The 22086-nt window shown below is 41.5% G+C and overlaps 1 non-coding gene and 1 pseudogene across 1 annotated transcript; one reads left to right on the top strand and one right to left on the bottom strand.

Annotated features, from left to right (window-relative positions):
- The window catches only part of LOC142870535 (uncharacterized), a 92801-nt pseudogene that overhangs the window by 8184 nt on the left and 62531 nt on the right, over positions 1 to 22086 (bottom strand).
- LOC142870841 (small nucleolar RNA SNORA40) lies at positions 20810 to 20935 on the top strand. The gene has a single exon (XR_012919168.1). It is a non-coding gene; the product is annotated as a small nucleolar RNA SNORA40 (small nucleolar RNA).

The raw sequence follows: 22086 nt of genomic DNA, 5'->3' as shown, positions 1-22086 counted from the left end.
GTACGAACTGGATTTTATCCTAAGAGAATGGGATGCCATTCTGTCCAGGGCAGGCAGCAGCATGATCATGTTTTCGTTTCAAGATTGGCGCTCTAGGAAACGGGCTCTGAAGGCAAGTGTGAGGGCAGAGACACCAGTTCGGAGGTGACTGAGATGATGAGAGCTGGCCTGGGTGGCAGCAGTGGAGATGAATGCTGTGGCTTCCAGAGATATTCAAGGAAGGGCACACAGGATGGAAACCTGGACCTTCCTTGGCTGCCTGACTTCCACCTCTCACAAAGTATTTCATACTAATGGCACCTACAGGAAAAGCAGGTACCCCACCAACTCCTTCCAGTCTTTGAAGCCATATAAAGGAACACCACACTCTCTTGGTAGACTTCTGCCTCAGTAAACTATCGTTCTGCATGAGCTTGAGCTATACTGTGAGCGTGTCCCATTTTTTATCTTACTATAATTTAGGTCTAGGATTTTCAAGCACTTTAAGAAGAATATAATCCCAAACCTAGAGGGAATAACCACACAGATAAATAAATGTATTTTGCATATATAAGCTATTTTGTTTCCACAATGGATGGAAGACCATTAAGATAAAAATGGAAAGGAAGTTTTCTAACCATCTCATATTTTGAACAACCATGACCTAAAGAATACTGAGTTTTTCCTTTGATTAGTTTTTTGTTGTTTCTTAGCACATTTTGACTTTATTTATTTATTTTTTTTTTTGAGACAGAGTCTTACTTCGTTGCCCAGGCTAGAGTGAGTGCTGTGGCATCAGCCTAGCTCACAGCAACCTCAAACTCCTGGGCTCAAGCAATCCTGCTGCCTCAGCCTCCGGAGTAGCTGGGACTACAGGCGTGTGCCACCATGCCCAGCTAATTTTTTCTATATATATTAGTTGGCCAATTAATTTCTTTCTATTTATAGTAGAGACGGGGTCTTGCTCTTGCTCAGGCTGGTTTCAAACTCCTGACCTCGAGCAATCTGCCTGCCTCGGCCTCCCCGAGTGCTAGGATTACAGGCGTGAGCCACCACGCCGGGCCACATTTTGACTTTAAGGGATAAATGATATGGTAGGTAATAAGAAAAATTTCTCAAAACTCTATTAAGATGTGAGATTGAGCAAATATCTAAATAAGCCTTTAGCCCATACCATGTTCACTTGCCACTTGGCAATATACCAATATAAAAAAATGATATTTCTAAACCAAGTTGCCAAGCTCTGAATCTAAAAGCTAATAACATGAGCTAGCAATAGTTCACATTAGGAAAATGCCCAGACCTGGCTGGCTGCAGACCATTGCTATTGCAATTTTCAGCGTGCATGCATTGGGTTCCCAAACTGGGGGAAATAATCATGAAAATCACCTACTGTCAGAGCAGAACAATTTCTTTGCAACAGTGTTCTCACAGGAAGTTCATTCTGGTAAATCAATGTCAAAATGACAAGAAAATCCAACATGTCTCAAGAGGCATAATATATAACCAGCAAAAAATTTAAAATCTGTGTTCCGAAACTGAATGTTAAAGGATCTAATGAAAAATGCAAGACAAAACAAGAAAAATAAAGAAATAAAGGACGTGAAGCCAACTCATTAAAACATTTTGAGTAAGAATAGGAAGACCGTGACATTATGCTCAATTAACAGGAAAATACAATCTTAAAGGGGAAATGTGGTAGATGATGATCCGCTTTTTCAGACATCAAGAAGCAGAATCAACCGTTAAAGACGGCTCTGCAAGAGATCAGATTAGATAGAAACAGAATCTACACACTCATGGCATCGCAACTGGTGTGCTTTCTTCCTCTCTGGACTTGCTCTGGACAGATTTCAAAGAAAGCCTCTCTTAAAAATGACTATTAGATAGTTCAAGCTTCATGATGAAGCAGGTCCAGGATAGAGCAGTCATTCCTGGGCCTGCTGAGGAAAAGTGAGAAGGGGCTAAGAAGTGCTTGGGTGATGCCTCCTCCACCCACAGCACCCAGTGAAGCCCCTAACGTTCAGCATTTTGCAATTATTAACTGGTGATGGCCAAGCCCAGGAGACTGTGAGGAGCAGCAGTTCAAACCCTATTTTAAATCACAAAGTGGCAGAAAATACTTAAATACACGGAAAACAATTTAGAATACCAAATGTGCCAGAAACGGCTCTCTGAAGCCTTCATATCCAGAGAAGGCAAAACTGGAGGAAACAGAGGATAGAGCATAAAGAGTTTTTCTTTTTTTTTTTTAATCACCACACCATGATGTTAGAAGATGAAAGAAGTTGAAGCCTCTGCCCAAAAAAGAGGTTACTAAATAAGGCAGGTACCCCAGCTCGCAGGGTCCCAGCGTCAGTCCAAACATTTAAGGTGGTTTTAAAGCTTTTTTCTCATTTGTTTCTTCATGGTTTTTAAATAATTAATCTTTATCACATAATTAATGTGTACATACTATAGAAAAACAGAAAGTATAGATAAAAAGAAGAAAATTTAAATCACCCTTTATCCCATAACTCAGAAATTACCAGAATTAACATTTTGGTGTACATCTTTCCATACTTTGTTTTAGGAAGAAGATTTTTATTTTGTTCTATTATAATAAAACTGAGATCATATGGCAACTTGCTTTCTTCAATCAGTCATATAAACGTGTTTCTATGCCAATAAATATATTTCTTTTCATGACTGCCAAGTATGCCCTTCTGTGGGTATAGCAACATTTATTTAATCAACCCAAAGGCAATATAAAAAAATTTGTTTTAAAACACTTTCACACTTACACAAAAGTTTACAAGAATAGTACAGTGGGTTCCTGTATATCTTTTATACAGTGATCCATTTTTAACATTTTCATGGCAAAATGACAAGAAAATCCAACATGTCTCAAGAGGCACAATACATAACCACAAAAACTTCCAAGTGTGTCTCAAGAAATGGAACGTTAAACGATCTAATGAAAAATTCAAGACCAAAAAAAAAATTAAATAAATAAAAAAAGAAAATGTTCTTTTTCAGTAACTTTTGTTATTTCTGGACTATTTGAGGGTAGGTTGTACATATCATGCCACTTTCCCCTAAATATTTCAGTGTGTATTTCCTAAGAACAAGGATGATCTCTTCCATAACCACAGTATAGTTACTAGATTCAGGAAGTTTAACAGTGGTCTAATATTTTTTAATCTAATCTATAGTTTATATCCCAAGTTAGCCAGTGGTCTCAATAAAGTGCTTTATTTTTAAAAAAGAAATTCCAAAAAGCAAGAAATTTCTTTTTTTCCAGTGCAGAATCTAATCCAGGATCATGTATTACATTTAGTTGTCACAGCTCTTCAGTGTCTTCACAGAGAAGTAGCAAATCTCACAGCTGGAGTCCAGATTCATAGAGGTGAACAATGCCGAGGGTGTGTGCTTGTGTGTGCATGTGTGTGTGTGCGTGCGCGTGTGTGTAGGGGGCGTGGAGGGAGTGTGTTCCTGCAGGTACAATGCCAGGCAGGGAGCAGTGAGAGAACAGGCTGGATGAGAGGCAGGGCTGTAGCTTCGAGGGCCTGGACACGAGACCTAAGCTTGGACGTGGCTTTGCAGACGAGGCAGAGCAAGCTGAAGATTGCATGACCAGTAAGGTTTGACGGATCACCCTGGCAGCAGCAGGGAGGTCAGGTCTGAGGGCAGCAGATCAGTTAGCAGGACAGTGCAACCGCCTAGGTGAGACAAGAGTCTGATCTGAACCAGGACAGTCGGGGCAGGAACACTGAGGAGACAACAGATTCAACAAATGTCTACACAAGGTGCCTGAGTGTGGGGGTGATGGTGAGGAAGAAATCAACTCCCAAGTTTCCAACTTTTCAGAGAAAAAAAAAATCACAAATGATATTACTTATCTCAAGTTGATTATTATGACAACCTTGTCAGATAAATAGGGACAATAACTATTATTGCCATTTTACAGATTTTTAAATTGAGATTCAGAAAGTCAAGGTGACTTGTAAAAGGTCCACAACTAGTCAATGGCCCAGCAGATACCAAGTTGATCCTATCATGCATAATAATAGATGACACAAATTTATTCAAAATGCTGGAACCAGAGAACCATATACCTTACATGTAAGGTATGTAAGGATCCATACCTTACATCATATATAAAAATTAACTAAAAATGGATCATTCATCAAAATGTAAGAGCTAATACTTTAAAGGAAGGAAACATACAAGAAAATCTTAGCGTCTTTGAGTTTTGCAAAAACTTCTTAAATAGGACACAAAAAGTGCAACGGATAAAGGGAAAAAAATCAATAAATTGGACTTCACCAAAATCAACACCATTGACTAGTTGTGTGACCTTTTACAAGTCACCTTGACTTTCTGAATCTCAGTTTAAAAATCTGTAAAATGGCAATAGTAGTTATTGTCCCTATTTATCTGACAAGGTTGTCATAACAATCAACTTGAGATAAGTAATATCTTTTGTGATTTTTTTCTCTGAAAAGTTGGAAACTTGGGAATTGATTTCTTCCTCTTTTCTTCCTTTTGTACCTTGCTATGGTCTGAATGTTTCTGTCTGCCCCCCCCCCAAATTTATAAGTTGAATCCTAATTACAAAGGTGATGTCATTAGAAGACAGGGCCATTGGGAGGTGATAACGTCATGACCCTCTGCCCTCATGAATGATATTAGTGCTCTTATGTAAGAGGCACAGAGAGCCGCCTTGCTCTTCTGCCCTGGGAGGACTCAACACGAAGGTGCCGTCCATGAAGCAGACAGCAATCCCTCATTAGACACTGAGTCTGATGGCACCTTGATCTTGGATTCTCAGCCTCCAGAACTATGAAAAATGAATTTCTGTTGTTTATAAATTACCCAGTCTAAAGCATTTTGTTATAGCAGCCCAAACAGACTAAGACACTCTTAAAAACCCACTATTACAAAAATGAAAAGGCAAGCCACAGACTGGGAAAAAATAGTGGGCAAACATATCTGACAAAGCACTAAGATCTAGAACACATAAAGTACACTTATAACTCAATAATAAGAAGACATGCAACACAATTTAAAAATGGGCAAAAGGCTGGGTGTGGTGGCTGACAACTATAATCCTAGCACTTTGGGAGGCCGAGGTGGGAGGATCATTTAAGGCCAGGAATTTGAGAGCAGCCTGGGCAACATAGCAAGATCCCATGTTTACAAAAATTAAAACAATTAGCTGGGTGTGATGGCACATGTCTGTAGTCCCAGCTACTCGGGAGGCTGAGGCAGGAGGATCACTTAAGCCTAGCAGTTCGAGGTTGCAGTGAGCTATAATTGTGCCACTACACTGCAGCCAGGCAGAAGAGCGAGATCTTGTCTCAAGAAAAAGGGGGGGGGGGAACGAAATATTTGAATAGATACTTCACCAAAGAATATAGATGGCAATATGAACGTAAAAATATGTTCAGTAGCATGAGTCATTAGGGGTATACAAATTAAAACTGCAATGAGAAACCCACTGCACATCCACTAGAAGGACTAGAACTAAGAAAGTGGACTATGCTAAGTGTTGACAAGGATGTGAAGGAATGGAAATCTCACATACTGCTGATAAGAACGTAAAATGACAAATTCCTTGGAGAATTACTTTGGCAGTTTCCTTAAAAAAATAAGTAAAAAATACATCTATCATATGACCCAGCCACTCCTTTCTTAGATATTTACTCAAGAGAAGTAAAAGCTTACGTCTACACAAGGGCTTATGCCCAAGTGTTCCCAGAAGCTTTGCTTATAATATCTGGAAACTACCCAAATGTTGGGCTGCAGGCCCATAAACAATTTCTGATATATCCACACTGTGGAATACTACTCAGCAATGAAGAGGCATGAACACACAACAGCATGGACAATCTCAAAATAATTATGCTGAGTAAAAGAAGCCAGACTAAAAAAAAAAAAAAAAGAAAAAGAATGCATACTGTGTGGTCCCAATGACATAAATTTCTAGGAAAGACAATCTAATCACTAGTGAAAGAAAGCAGGTCAGAGGTTACCTGGGGGTGGAACAGGGGGCAGGGATGACAAGGGGGGACACCATGAAACTTTGGGGTAGTGGTAATATGTTGTGGAGGCTTCACAAGAATGTAAATATGCTAAAATTCATCAAATTGTACACTTTAAATATGTGCGGCTTATTTTATGTCAGTTACCCCTCAATAAAGTTATTTTAAAGAAAGGACACACTGGAGAGGAATATACCAATATCTTAGCAAATAGCAAATATACCAATATTTTAACAAAATCCATGGGATTATTAGGGATGATCCTTTTTTCCTTTATCTTTTTCTGAATTTCCCAAACTGAATATGCAACACTATCAAGATCATAAGACTACTTTTTTGGGGAAAAATAATTAGGTGAACACAGAAATGTGAAGAAATTGTACTTAAAAGCCTTAAGACTAGGGAGTGAAAAAAATCAAAGACGTGATGCTTTTCAAATGACAAAGATCCTCTATTCTTTCAATGGCCATGATAGGCCACAGGGCACTATGAGAGGGTTTTATAAATTGCACAGGAACAAACACAACTAAATCTAAAGCAATCCACGGAGAGGGCACCATATTAACAAAATGCATCATTTAGCTGCACTGTCCAGCTCAAATGACTTTCAGATACATCAATAAGAGACAGATGTAGCAAAAAGGAAAAAGAAAGAGACAGTTCCAGGCAGCAAGGGAAGGAGAATTTTTACACAATGTCAGGACCCATCATTTCTGGAGTTCACCCAAGAGTGGATTAAGGGATAATACAATATAATTAGCAAGCGACCTACATCGTATGTCCTTAAAAAGAATACGTTCTGGAAAGAACAAGTTAGGGCACAGAAAATGCTACTCTGCATCTGACTAAATATGGTCAAGTCTCATGAATCTGGGTTTCTACTACTAGAAGTGTTCGCTAAATCTGTCAGCACCGGGCTAAGGGTTCACTCTGAAATTTTTATTAATAGTAAAAGTAGTAATTTTTAAAAAGCTTTCAGGGGACAATGTTTAATCCACTTAGATGATAAAATACTTTTAAAAGCCTTCAGTGCATTAATTATTTGGATATCAAGTATTGAGGCCTATCAAGTAATTTTTATGTTCATTTATTCATCAGAAAGTATTAGCAACCATGCTAGGTCCTGGGACACAAAGAAGCAAATACAACCCATGTCCCCATGGAGTTCTTAGTCTAATGACAGAGAAACCTACAACAGTTGCAGTGCAGCATGTCCTTGGCTTGGGAGAGCGAAAAGGAAGTCAGAGAAGCCTATGATGAGTAGGTAATACTTGAGCAGGGTCTTGAAGGCTATGTAGGAGTTTTCTGATTAGGAAAAGAGAGACATTCTAGGCAGAGAGGATGGCATGGGACTGAGAGGTGAGAGAAAGGAGAATCATTTGGGAAATGGCAAGAGCTTCAGTGAGGATGGGGAACAGGATTCACCAGGAGGGGACAGGAACTGAAGAAGATCGAGGCTCTTTAAGTCCACACTGGAGAAGTTCAGGCTTTAACCTAGAGGGGATGAGGGGGTGTGTTGGTTATGACTCTTGTTTTTAACCAAATGAATTGGCCTAAGAGAGAGGAAGATGATCTTCAATCTTCACAGGGGTGAAGGGCTTTATGCAGTCAGACCTAAAAAGGGGCTGGTATTTGAAACTGGGAAGCTTTTATCTTGGGATTTTTGTTCTCTCCACATCTATTTTATATTAGCCAGATCCTTTTGGTCATAAATGAAAGAAATATAACTCAAAGCAGTACACGGCAAAAAGGGAATTTATTGGCTCTCAAAAGTGGGAAGTCCAGGCACATGCTATAACGTGTGGACCTAGAGGACATTATGCTAAGTGAAATAAGCTAGTCACAAAAGGACAACTATTGTATTATTCCACGTGTAGGAGATACCTAGAGTAGTTAAATTCATAGAGACAAAGAGAAGAATGGTGGTTGCCAGGGGCTGAGGCCAGGGAGGAATGCGGAGATTGGGAAGATGAAAAAGTTCTGCAGATGGATGGTGGAGATAATTGCACAACGATGTGGACATACTTAATGCCATTGAGCTGTACACCTAGAAATTGTTAAAACAGTAAATTTTATATTATGTATATGTAGCCACACACACACACACACACACACACACACACACACACACAAGTGAGAAGTCCAGAAGTAAATACAGCTCCAGGCACTGTTAGATGTGGGAATTCAAGGGCCATCCTGGGGATCCCATCACTCTTTCGTTCTACTTTCCTTTTTCTTGGCTTCATTTTCAAGAAGACTCTCTTTACCTGGTGGCAAAGATGGCCACTCTCCTCTTAAATCATTCCCAGAGCTAATGACTACAGCCAGAAAAAGATCTCTTGCCTGATAGTTTCTGCTGAAGCTCTGGGGATGACTGATTGGCCTGGTGTTGGGTCATGAAACCACTCTTGAACCAATCGCTGCAGCCAGGCAGCAGAGTATTCTGATTGGTCAAGCCTGGATCATGTGTCCAACCTTGAACCAATCACTGTAGCCAGGGGAGCAGAGTTCTCTGGCCATACCTCTCTACCTAGTGGAGCCAGCCCCACCTGAACCAGGGACTGAGAATGAGAGAAAGGTGGTTTCTCCTAGAGATACTGGGTAGTCAAAACATGTCCATCACAGCTTCTTTCTTCTTTCTTTGTGGACCAGTTTTCTGTCTTTTCAGTCAGTATGAGAGAAGAAATATTGCCACTCCCAGCTCAAGTTATACTTTCTCTCTATTCAAGAACTTTTAGTCCTAATTCAAAAGCCCTGAGAGACTGACTAGAGCCACTTGTGCAATCAGATGTGATGGTGGGGATGAGGAGAGCCTTGCAGCTAATCTGGCTGCAACAGACCCATCTCTCTAACATGGAGTTAGTGCTTGAAATTGGCCACGTGGGAAGATTTATAGCAAGGAAATCTACAAACACTATAAATTTATTATTTTGATTTATTCATCAAATTTATTCTTTTATTGACTATAGAGACAGGGAAAGGATCAGAAAACTTCTGTTAAAGGGCCAGGTAGTAAATATTTTAGGCTCTGTGGGCCTTCTGGTCTCTGTTGCAGCTATTCAGCTCTGCCCTTGTAGCATGAAAGTGGCCATAGGCAATACCTGAATGAATGGGCGTGACTGTTTTCCGATAAACTTTATTTACAAAAATAGGCAGCAGGTCAGATTTGGTCCACAGGCCATAATTTGTTGATCTCTGGGCTTGACTAAAGACTTAAGACCATGTCAAAAATGCAGATTAAGTTTAAAAGTACATCATGTCTGCAGTGTGTGAATAGCCCCCAAAATGGAGGAAATATTTTTTAAGTATTCAAAGCCTATTATCTTCAGCTCACAATATAGTTCTTACTCATTAACATAAACAGAAGTATCAAGCAGCATTCATGCCAGAAGTATACTTGTTTGTCAATTGCAGCTAAAGGTTGGCTAAGGATAGAAGAATTCAGCCAAAAATCAATAAAAGCATTCTGTGAGAAGCGATGGGCTGTATGGAATTTATAATAAAGAGAGTCAGTTGCATATTTCATTATAATTTGTAAATTGTGTGCCAAGCATCTTTCTTTTAATCAGTAACATTTATAATGAACTTATGCATAGACATACAATGAGATATGCTAATTGTTAAAAACTTTTACCTGCACACCACTACATGGAAGTCACCTGATCCTGATGCAAAATAGCAGATGCAAATGGATCCAAAGGGAGGGAGCTGTTGTCAAAGTCACAAGCCAAATATATCTGAATCTCCTCTCAGGCCTGCCTGGGAAACCTAGGACATCTCCATTTTATAGATGAGAAAACGGGCTTGTCCAGAGTTGTATAACTAGTTATCGATAGCACTGAAATCCAAACACAAGTCTAGTTGACTCCAAAATCCATCCCTTGAGCCTGAGCCATCGGGAAGCTGTTAAGGAAGCTCAGTTTGGAAATGGGCTAGAGGAGGCTTGGAGAGTTCCAGATGAGTCAATGCCCAAGTGCAGACCCGCAGGCCTGCAGGAGGTAGGAGGCTACGATGGAAGCACACCCACAGGGACGGATTATAGATGTGGCTGAGAGCAAACCTTTGGACGTGGGGGTGGAGATGGGGCACTTCCTGTGTCAGGGCTGCAATGGGAAGCACATTTCACCTCATCAGTGATGGTCTGTGCTGATGAAGACGTTGTGAGTACAAGCATCTGTAATCCAATCAAATGGTTTCATGGTAGGAAATGGGGCATGCTTTTCAAGCAGTATCCAGTCAGGGATTAATTGGAGGTGCTAGGCAGTGGCTGGGAATGGTGGCAGTTGATCGTAAGGGACACTGTGTATGTGCTAATGTTACAGCTTGGGAGACAGGAAGGAAGAGGGCTCGTGCCTACTTTCTGGAAGACCACTAGCAAGGGAAACTAGAACATCATTGTGTCACTCCTGCAAGGAACCTTCTGTTGTCTTTGATGGCCAGTGGCTCTGGCTGGGAGGGGTCATGTCATCGCTGGGACCTGAATCATGCCTCACCAAGCACCTGACTAGGGGAAACTGAGTCTCTTTTCTCTTCAAGGCTATTCTGGTTGCAAGGGATAGAAAGTCAGCTCAAAAGGCTTAAGCAGAAAAGGAGACTCTATTGGCTCATGTAACTGGGCACTTGAAGAGTGTCCTCAGGAACTCTGAGGTTAAAGTGATGTCCTCAGAAATTAGCTCTGTCCTGCTTCCTCCCTATCTCTGCTTCTCTTTGCTCCTACAGACACTTCCTTCTGCAGCAAGTAGAAGGAATGACCAAGGCAACTCCAGCTTCACACTCCCCCAAGAGAGCAAGAGCTCCTGTCTACCAGCATCTGAACATAAATTCTCTTCAGCCATGTCCCCATCTCTGGTCCAATCAGGGAGGCCAGGCAGCTGGGTGTTATGACTCTGTAGGCCTGGGTGGTGCTGAGCTGGCAGCCTTAGAGGAAAGGGGCACTGTCCTCCAAGTGAGGGCTCTATTTTACCTAAAAGAGGGAAGGGATGCTGGAAAAATAAAAGCTATAGTCCCTTGATTAGTAGCATTTTCCAGGGAATTCTAAGACTCAGAACAACTGCTAACACCAAAGCTACAATTATTAAGGGGCCAGGGCCTGAGTGTCTTGACGAGACGGGGAGACAGGGAAAATGAATCTTCCTCAGATGGCTACAGTTCCTGAGGGACTGGACTTGTTGGTACACACACTACCTGGTCTGATTTTTGTAACCATACCATCTGCATTTTACAGATGAAGAAACAAGAGGACCAGGACAATAAAGTAATTTCCTCAAAGTCATTTAACTAGTAAGTATTAGAGCAGGGAAAGGGAGGCACAGGTCTCTATCCTCTGGCAGTGAGCAAAGGGCTAATTTCCGGTCTCCTCTCTTACCAGGCCTCCCTGTCAAAGCCTTAAAAATATTTTTATGACCCTTCAATCAGATTTTCTTTGGACTCTTCGTAAAGCTCAAAATGAAGCAAGATGTCTTCTCTTTTATCTCTGATTTTTGGATGGTGAGATGTGCTATTCCAATGTCCCTGAACTGACACAGAAAGAGGTAAGAGGATAGGGTGGAACCTGGGGCTGTCTACACTGCCCAGGCACGGGATCTCCAACCACACTGGCCAGCAATCAGCCTGGCCGCTGAGCTTCCTCTGTCCATGCGTCAGGTGTCACAGAGCTAGCGCATCAAGCAGAAGCAGGAGAATGGAGTTCGTCTCACTTGATCCTAATTCCTGCCAGCTGACACCTGCCAGCTGACCTCTAACAAATAACTTAACCTCTATTAGCCTCAGCTTCCTCATCTGTAAAGTGGGAAAAATCACACCTGCTTTAAAGACACAACAAACAGATACTATTATTACCATTTTACTTGTTTACCCACAACTCCTATCCCTCTGGCCCTAGCAGACAAGGGACATTTTCCCAACTCTAGGGTAGAAAACCCACTAATTGACCAGAAACCACTAATTTTCTATAGAGAATGTCAACTAAGAAAGGTATAGACTATTGCCAGGCAGTGGCAGGTGCTTGAGGTGACAGGACCTGGCAGAATGGGGTTGGAGTGGTTATTTGGGCCCAAGGGGTGCCGGCCAAGAAAAAAGAGCTCTGGAAGGAAAACAGATGCTATGAAAAGGAGAGAAGAAGAATGAGAACAGGAACGTAGCTCCTAAATGACAGAGAATGAGCCTGCCCTTGGTTCCTTCTTCCTTAGCTTGAATGAGAGCACAATCTCCTAGAATGTCCATTCCTTATATCAGAATGATACAATGCAAAACACTGAGAGGAGCAAAGAGACTGTTGGGAGAGTTCTAGTTTCTGGCACATACTAAGTGCTCAGCAGACATCAGCATGGTTCTTTCCCTGGGCTTGATCGAGGGAGGTAAGACACAGCCAAACTAGCCCCACTGGCTGCAGCCACGTCTGTGTTTGGGTCATCTTCCTTCTTCCCTTCTTTTCCAAAACTGTGGCCAAACTAACTCTGCAAGATATACTGCACAATTAGCGCGCACCTCTTAGCCTTGGCTAATTACCTCTTTTATCAATTAAAAATATTTTCCCATTAAGCTGAGGAGTTGAGAGGGAGAGTGGACTCTCTTCCCTATTTCTAAAGCCTCTGAAAAATCCAGCAAGATAATGTCACTGATTTGGTTAATTTCAGGTGCACATCAGGCTATTCAACCTAGGCGAATTTAATGACTCAGGACAGGTCGGGCGATGAATGTCCCTGTAAATCATTTATAATTGCAAGCATAAAAATTAAAAATCAGTCTGAAGAGCAAGATAACGTAATGCTAATGACAAAGAGCAGTAATCTGAAGATAGAGGTTCCCTGCTTTAATCAGACCCGTTCTGATGACAGTGCGCTAAGCCTCTGGGGGATTGTTCTGGAAACAAAAGGCTGGGAACCTACTTCAGCCTTTAATGACTCACTATGATAAAAGAAATTAACTGAATTTTCATATTATAATTATAAAACTTAATAGAGGATTTTTTCACCTTCATGCCCTTTACTTTTCTCCTAGACGAGATAAACCAACATACAGATACAGCCTCTTTTCCTAACAAGGATGACTTTAAAGGCCAGTTGTGTTCAACCACGTCATCTTGAAAGTGCAGTTAATAAATTAGGCCCAGATAAAGGAATTGTCAGTGCTATAACAGAGACAGTCTCTAGAGGCTTTAAAAAATTTAGAGAAGTCTTAACCTAATTTTCAATGTTTATATGATACGGTAGTCCACCAAATCAGAATCAAGAAGAGGATGAACAAAATCAAATTCTTCCCTTGTGGTGCTTGTTAACCACAAATTGAACACCCTCCTTCTCTTGCCTCATCTGCCTGGTGGACATCTAATCATATTTCCAAGTCTAATTCAGATGAAACTTCCTCCAGGAAGTTTTCCCTGATTACCTCCCCTGCTTCCCCTTTTCCCAGAACTTCCCTACCTTCACAACCCATCACCCTCTCTCCTGGCTTTCCCCTGAACCTTGTACACAAACCTAATCCTGGACTTATCACACTGTGTGTCTTTCTTTTACGGGGATAAGATAATTGTGTTCTCTCCTACAAAGCTGTAGGTTCTTTGAGGAGAGAGTAGGTAGGAACAATGACCAATTGACCCTCCAAACACCTGGTGCATCATAGGCATTCAATAAGTATGTGCTGGCTGATTGAGATCTATCTTAATTCTAGGTTAACCTGGAAGAAACAAGTGAGGGAAGAGCCAAGAAAACACCAAGCCTTTAGCACTAAAAAATAAAAAATACAAAGAGAGATAAGGAGAGGGAGGGTTTGTTCTTCTCAGTAGACAAGCTTCTTTAAATAGACGCACCCATACCCAATTCTTGGTCTTGATAATAAGAAAAAACCATGGGATATTTTCTCTGGAGCTTTTAAATATTTTCAAAAGCCCTTGATAAAATTACAGTCTTTTTCTGAGCAGCTGGGGTGATATTGCTCCATATAATTTCCTCTCTATGTGAACTGTATACAGTCATATTGTGAGGTGAATGAGTAAGGATATTTTAGTTGCAAGCAACAGAAACTGACTTCAGTCAATTTAAGGGGGGAAAAAAAGAGTCCGAAATCGATCTTGTTACTAGGACATAGAAGTGTTTCAGTAAAGCCAAGGGCAGAAACTCGGCCAGGCATCAGGAAGGACTGGAACTGGGAAGTTATCTCTTCCACAGGTGTCCTCCCTCCGTCCCACGAATCATATTCTCTCAAGTCTTTCTCACCCTCCATACCAACTTTAGTGAGCACCAAAATCACCCAGAGGACTTGTTAATATGAGGTTGCTGGGCTCCTCCTCAGAATTTCTGAATCCATAGACCCCGAATTTGTGTTTCTAACCAGTTTCCAGGCAACTGCTGGATCTGGGCACCAACTCTGCCAACCACTTCTTTACACCATTTAGCGCCTGGGGCAGAGAGATGGCCGGGAAGATGGCCGCCAGAGCTGCCTATGGTGGCAGGTCATAGCTCTAGCCACCAGGAGAGATGCACTGTGGTCCCACTTCCAACTTCCAGGGAGAGAGAACTTACTGGCCCAAGTGGAGTCAGAATCTACCCTGGGCCCATTGGCTCTGGCCAGGCACATTGAGCAGTTAGCAGGGAAGAGGAGCTGGGCAAACAACCCAATGGGACTGCCATGAGACTCAAGGAAGTCTTTCATTTTTACTGGACTAGTAGAAGCCCAGATGCCTCTATCACAGAAACAGCTCAGGACTCAAGAAACCCACTCTCACCTGAAATATAACTCAGAGCTACTCCATCTCTGCAAACAGCAGCTCCTGTCAAAGCTCTTGGGGCAGGGAGGGAGGGGGGCTTCCTTCCTGCGTGAGACACTGCGGCAGAGGGTTGAAGAGCCTGGCCTACAGCAACACTTCTTAGCCAGGGGTGATTCTGCCCTCCAGGGACACCTGGCAACTTCTGGAGATAATTTCTGTAGTAGCACACCGTCCCCCTGCCCCCAAGTGGCATCTGGTGGATGGAGACCAGAGATGCTGCTAAACAGCCTGCAATGCACAGGACAGCTCCACCCATAATAAAGAATGCTCCAGCCCAAAATGTCAATAGTGCTGACATTGAGAAATCCTAGTCTAGAGACTAAACCTCAAAAAATATGTATATATATGATCTTCTCCTCCACAACAGGGGCAACACTGCTCCACATATTTGAACCCCTGTCCCACCCCCCCCCAAGTTGGGGTCCTACACTGTTGCTTGCTGGCTGTGGGAACTCAGGTAAGGTACAGCCCCTCGAAGCCTCAGTTTCTACATATGTAAAATGGGATACTAAAGGGTGTTGGAGGGGATTCAATGAATTAATAGCTATAAAGAGCATAGCCCCATGCCTGGCACATAGGAAGCACTCAATACATAGTTGTTACGTATCAATGTTATTATTACCGTTACTATTATTATGTATTTGTGAATGGAAATGTGGAGGAACTCTGCCATTCCTCTGTGATTTGGGGTGGATAGTGAATTCAGGAATTATTTTCAAGGTAGAAAAAAAGAGGCTAAACTCTCATGGCAATGAATAAACAAGATAGCAGGTTTGGAAGGAGCCACTCATCTTTCACAAAGGAGACACTAGAACCTATATGTGGCATCATTCTGCATCCTCTCTCCCTCTCACAGCAAAATGTTCTTATATTGGCCCTTTTCATACTGAATTAGGGAACGTGAATATTAATCGGAGCTCATACTAATCACCTATGACAGAAAATTCCCACTCTGATTAAACTTTCATAACATATTAGGAGCAAAAAGCCCTCTCCTGCCTCTCCCGGGCCAATCTCCACGTTGCCCCTGTGCAGATGGTTATAACAAGCATCTGTCCGTCTGCAAGAGGCTCCGTAACATAGGCAAGTGACAACATGAAAATTGAGATACCGTTGCAAATGTCAACTGCCCAAGTGACGAGGCCAGTCTCCATCAAGTGGTCGGCAGTAACCACCATGTCCTTGATGCTCCTGAATGTCAGTAAACACTAAATCTTGGAATTTTAGAGGCCTTTAAAAAGACCTTAGATAGCTTCCAGTCCAATGTGCTCACTTTCAACCCATCAGTTCATGAAAGGGACTAGATAAATTTATCTAACCACAAGACGCTAGTTATCCCTTTCTTGGCTTCTTTATTTCCCCTCAATTTCTGACTTCTCTTGGATTGATAAGGTTTTCTATAATTCTTTCTATAATTCTCTTGTTTATATTGTTGGTTTGGAAGTTTTAGAGTGTATTTCTGTTGTTCTAGTGGTCATCCTTAGTATTTTAACTTACCTACTTAATTATATATTTGTACACCAAAGTCTCAAATTACTCTACTTCTATCTTCCTTCCAAATGTGACATAAATTTTAGTGGGTGGAAATCACTTCTCAGCCTTTTGGCTAAGATCAAGTGTGGAATCTAAGGGGGTGAAAATGACCATGTGGCCCCAAAGCCTAAAATATCTACTCTCTGGCCCTTTAAGAAAAAGTCTGCAGGCCCCTGGTATAGCATAATAGTTTTGCGTGGTGGAAAAATTCTAGGTTGACAGTTCTTTTCTCTCAACCCTTTGAACATATCCCTTAAGTGTCTGTTGGCCTTTACTATTGGTGATAAGAAATTATATTTTATGTATGAAAGTTTTATTATGACATGTCTAGTTGTGAATTTTTCTTTATACTTACTGCTTGGAATTTGACACGCACTGTACTTAAGGGGATTGTGCTTTTCTTCAATTTCTTGTCAAATACTGTTTCTCTGCTATTTCCTACCTTGGAGTCCTTCATTTATCCTTTATGTCTCTTAACTTTAAAAACAAATGTTATTGCTTTGTTTTATTAAAATATCCTCTCTGTTAGTGCTGCATTCTGAGTTAACTTAGAGCTATCTTCTAATCCAGTGATTCTTTGATATCAACTACATATAATCTGTAGTTTATCCTACTGCTTTTTTGGTTCTGTCACTACATTTTTTTATTTTCAAGATTTCTAATTGGCTCATATTTCATTTGTTGGTTTATTTTGCCTTTCATCACTTGTTCAACTTCCCTTATTTGACAGGTTTGCAAATACCTCCACAAAGATTACCCCCAATCAGATCTTCTAATGGCATTTCAGGACTTTTGTCCCACATATCACTGGGAACATCACAGATCTAATCACGAGGCAGTGGCCAGCTTGGTTGAATTCCTACTGGAGACTCAGTGTTCTCTGAGCCTCCATTGGCTCCCATCATTCTTACAGCCATAGCCCGGGGGTTCTGATTTCCCCCCAGGGGACATCTGAGAGTGTTTGGTGACAATGGTTTTGGTTGTCACAACTAGAGGGGGTGGGTTGTTGCTACTGGCATCTAGTGGGCGGAGGCCAGGGATGGTGCTAATCATCCTACAGTGCACAGAACAACTTCCCTACAACGAATTTTCTAGCCTAACATGACAACAGCCCTGAGGGGGAGAAACTCTGCCACAGCCCCAGGTAGTGATCAACACTTCTCAGCCTCCTTTCACAACTTTGGGGGCTACAGCCCAGTGCCCAGCAGCAGTGAGTGTGGCCTGTTGAGCATGATTAATCCTCTTCACCCCTCAGTGGTGGCCTCCTAATCACCATTGTCAGCTTCCAGACCCACAGTCAACAGGCCCAAGGATCCAGCTCTATTCATGTGGCATTTCTGGTCCCTGGAATCATCTTACTTCTGAGCTATGCCTTTTATACCATTTTAGTTTTCTACTTTAATACTTCATCTCGCATGACTACATGTTTGGAGCAAAGATATTATGCCAAAGCCTGAACTCACTGAGACACCCTGACCCAAGCCAACTTCTGAATGAGGCAAGTCTACATGATCCAACCATTTCTTTGTTTCTTCTTTTTATTTCTTTTTTTTTTTTTTTAGATAAAAATATCAGATGTTTTACAATATGCCCTCCCACAACTCACTGTATAATGAGATAATACTTTCTAGACAGAATCGTCTCAGAGTTGTTCTCAGGGAATTCTCAGTTCAAAAAAGCCTTTAAAAAGATCTAGAAGCCTTGCATCTGGCAGAGGTAAAAAGACACCCCAGTGGATCCTTCACATTTCCTTGGAGCATCTCCCACGTTTACAGGATGCTGGGGTGTGAGGTGGAGATTTTTGAAGACTGTATTGCAACAGGCACAGGTTCCTTCCCCTGTGACTTGTGCCCCTGCTTCCTTGTGTTTTGGTGACCTAGTGAGAGCTGCTGTATATGGAATGGGGACAACTGTGAAATGCCAAGGCAGACATCTCAGTCTCAAATGAGATTAAAGGAGCAGAATGTGGAAAATCAAAACCACAGCAGACCCTGAAGTTCTCTGGCAGTGGATGGAGCACAGCTGTCATCAATATCCAACCTTTTGATTTTCCAAACCCACTGAGTCTGAGTGCTTCAGGTGCAAGCCCAGGACTTGGTTCCATCTGACTCAGAGGCCATGCCTCCCCTATAGTGTCTCCCATCTAGGGAATGCCCCAGCCCAGGCAGAGGCGTGGTTCCTAGAATGCCCTTCCAGAGCCCTGTTTATCATTGGTGTGCTCCTTGGCCATCCCAGACACACTCGATTGGATGATGCATAGACACCTGGCCCAATGAACGTCTCTCTCTGAGGAAACTGCATTTGGGGCACGAAGACACAGCCATTTACCTGTGGAGAGCCTAGCTGGAAGGTCATATGAAATTGGGGGCCAAGGATGCAATTTTGGAATTCCCAGGCCACCATGTACAAGGGCACTCAACTGAGTGGCAAGAGAGCTTGGAAATCCAGTTTGCCATGTTCTCCTAACTTGCACAAAGTTGTCACATGGGCAGCCAGTGGCTCCCACACACAAGCAGATGAGTGTGCAGAGGAGATGGCCTGCAGACACAAGAATGAAGGAAATGGGCAGCCAGGATGCCAGACGTATCGTCCCAGGGAAAAAGAAAGACGGAGATGGAGAGAGAAGTTGACTGCTGTTCTGACAGTTTCTATGCCCTTTGTTCCAGTCCCTACAACACCCAGTTCCACGCACTGCCTGTGGCTTGTAAAAGATGCTTTAGTGTCCTTATAATAAATGCCCTGTTGCTTAAATTAGCTTTAATGAGTGGATTTCTGTTTTTTGCAATTAAAAATATCCTGTTGTGATTAAGCTTGTTCTCACACACTATTACATGCTCAGAACCTAGCACAGTGTCGGCACATAGTAGTTGCTCAATAAAGATCTGCCACGCAGCTGCATGGATGAGAAAGTTGTGAAAGGAGTGTTTAAGAAAGTGGCAGCCTTTGAGATTTCTCACCGAGTCCATCTGGAACAACAGAAAGACGGGGCTTTTTGTGGTGAAATTAAATCAGTGACCTTTTCTTCACCAGAACCCACTGGCGAAATTTCAATAGTACAAAGAAAGTAGCGTAAGCCTCAATATTCAGAGGGCTGTGATGCTTCCTTGGCAAAAAGAAAATTTACCTCGGTGGTAAAATAAAATCCAGCATTTTTAAAAATAATGACCCTAACAATGTTTAGCAAAGCTAACATTTTTAAAAAGAAAAATTTGGAATTCTTGCTGGAATATTATAAATATTACAACTGGGATGGCCTGCAAGAGGTCAGTCCTTCCAGCACCATTCTTTGAAGCAGTAGCTCAGAGAGTTTCAGTAACTTGAACAAGGTCACACAGCAAGGCAGTGTAGATCCCACATCTTTGGCCTCTCAAGGCAGAGTTTCTATTATAACCAGCTGCCGGGGCAAAGGAGCTTCTTATCCCTCCTCTGCTACTACAATTAAAAAAGACACATTTTATGATCTCCATTGAAACAGTTCCCATTTACTACTCTCGGTCCTTTAACCCCAGGCAAATGGTTGGACTAATGACTGCATTTATGCATTTATAAATTGAGCACACATGTAAGAAACAACAACCCATCAAATATGTCAGCTTCATTGCAGCTCCATTTAAAAAAAAAAAAAAAGTTTTAAATGACCAGGTTACCAAAAAAAAAAAAAAAGTGTAATTTTCTACTGTATTATTGCCTGTGAAATATTACGAGTGTGAAATGTAATTACGTTAATGCTATTTTTGATATCATATCAGCAAATTATGCCGAGTCCCACTGTGACACTTCTATCAGGGTAAGCATTATCCTGTTGTGAGTGTCGATCCCCGGGGAAAATGAAGTCGCTCAAACGGTTCTGATGCTCCAGCAATTAGCCACCTCGAGACTGCAAGGAAAGGCTGATTTCAGAGCCAGTTATGGAATGTTTAACCTCTAAACATCTAGGCGACTTACCTCCTGTTTATTTTTTTCCCAATTAAGCCCCAGAGAATCCTCTTTATGTAAGCGAAGAATCGTTTTATATAATAAGAACTTTTCTACCTCTATTTTCCTTCTTAATCATCAGCAAATCCCCTTCTGCTATTAAAATACACACCACGAAAAGTGGAAAAAGAGCTGATAAGTATATATTGTGCTGAGGACTAATACTCTAATGCCACGAGGAGAAAAACACACACAATGTGATATGTTGGAGGATTAGCTCTCTTCACATTGAGCAAACAAAAATAATAACTTCCAGCATCCTTTGGAGGCCAGTGATTTATTTTTCTTTCTTAGGTTCAAAAGCCTTATTAGAAGATTTTAAATGATGCAAAAACAAAAAAATCACTCACTCAAGCTTTGTAAGATACCCATTTACTTTGGGTATAAAAACACCATTGCTGAAGTCAGATCCAACTTACAGGTTTTAGGCAGCTGTCTGGGCAAAATTATTCCTCTGGGCATTTAAGGGACCAAATGTAATGCAGATTTTCAAATAATTTTTCTACCGAAACAAAGGACTCCATCCTCATCTTACTCTTACTGAGCTTTGTTAAAAATTGATTGGAAAACTTACAGACAGGTGCAAAAAATAAATCCTCTTTTGCAACCCAGAACTCATTGTTCAGTATGAGTTTTGATACATATAAGAAGGAATATTAAAAAAAATTTAAAAAGAAGGAATATTATAAAAAGAAATTAATTGGAAAGACCTTGTGATATAAACGCAATAGAAAGTTGTTAATATAATTTAGACTTTTGATTGAATTCTGTAAAAATTAAAGTTTTGAGGATGGAGATTGTTCATAAAGAACTATTTTATCCATATTGTAAAACCAACCTCTCAGAAAAGGGAACAATTCCCTTCAACGTGGCAGCCTTTGCAAGCTTAGCTGCAAAGATGGAAACATTACGGTCAGTTACTAGATCTTGAGCATCTCTGCATTTTCAGTTTCTATTTTAGGTAGAAAACCACCCCTTAGGCTGCCATTCCATCTGGAAAATGTAATTAATAAATCATCAGTTCTCAGTTCTGCACACTGCCTTATACAGCGTACAAGAAAGAGAAGAGAAAAAGAAGATCTAGTTATTAATATTACAGATCAGTCCAAGCCCTGCCTCGCAACGCTGTCTTAAATTCCCCTGGAAAACAAGGTGTTTGGATTTACATGGGGAAACTCTCCTCTGCACACACAGAATTACCCCTGCTCTTTCCAGCCCTCTAATCTCCCCGCCTGGATTTATCACACATCTCAAACTTATTGGCTTGAAGCTTGGAGGGAGAGGCTGAAGAACAGCGCCTGACCGAAGGCACCCTTCTGTGATGATAACCATGAGAAAGCCAGAGGGAGGAGTACACCCAGCAGGGGGGAGCCACAGGTTCAGGTCCTGGGGCAGCAGAGCATCCTTAAATCGAATCAGATTTCAGAGATTCAAATTGAGCCTCTAGTGGCTGTGTGAACTTGGGAAAGTGACTTAACCTCTCTAAACCTCAGTTGCACTTCAGAGTAGGCGCTGAACTATCAGCTCTTACTAAGATGAACTTATTAGTTAAAATAGAAGCAACAGCATCTCACCTTCAGGAAATACCCACAACTACTTTTAGTCACAACTTTTACTTTTAGTCACTACTTTTACTTTTTTTTTTTAATGAGGAAAGTAATGCACAGGGATGAAAATGCCCATGCAACAGTCAAGATGGTAACTCCGCCCCGTGGTTCAAAGTTCTGTCCAAAACCCCAGGGTCCCATCCTCCCTCCCCCTAATCCATCCTCTTTCTACCGAATCTGAGTGTCTCTCTTGCCATCCTTA

Source organism: Microcebus murinus, chromosome 4 (genome assembly GCF_040939455.1).
Source record: "Microcebus murinus isolate Inina chromosome 4, M.murinus_Inina_mat1.0, whole genome shotgun sequence".
Classification (NCBI taxonomy): Eukaryota; Metazoa; Chordata; class Mammalia; order Primates; family Cheirogaleidae; genus Microcebus; species Microcebus murinus.
Note: the sequence above shows the minus strand (reverse complement) of the source record. Positions and strands in the feature narration are given on the sequence as shown.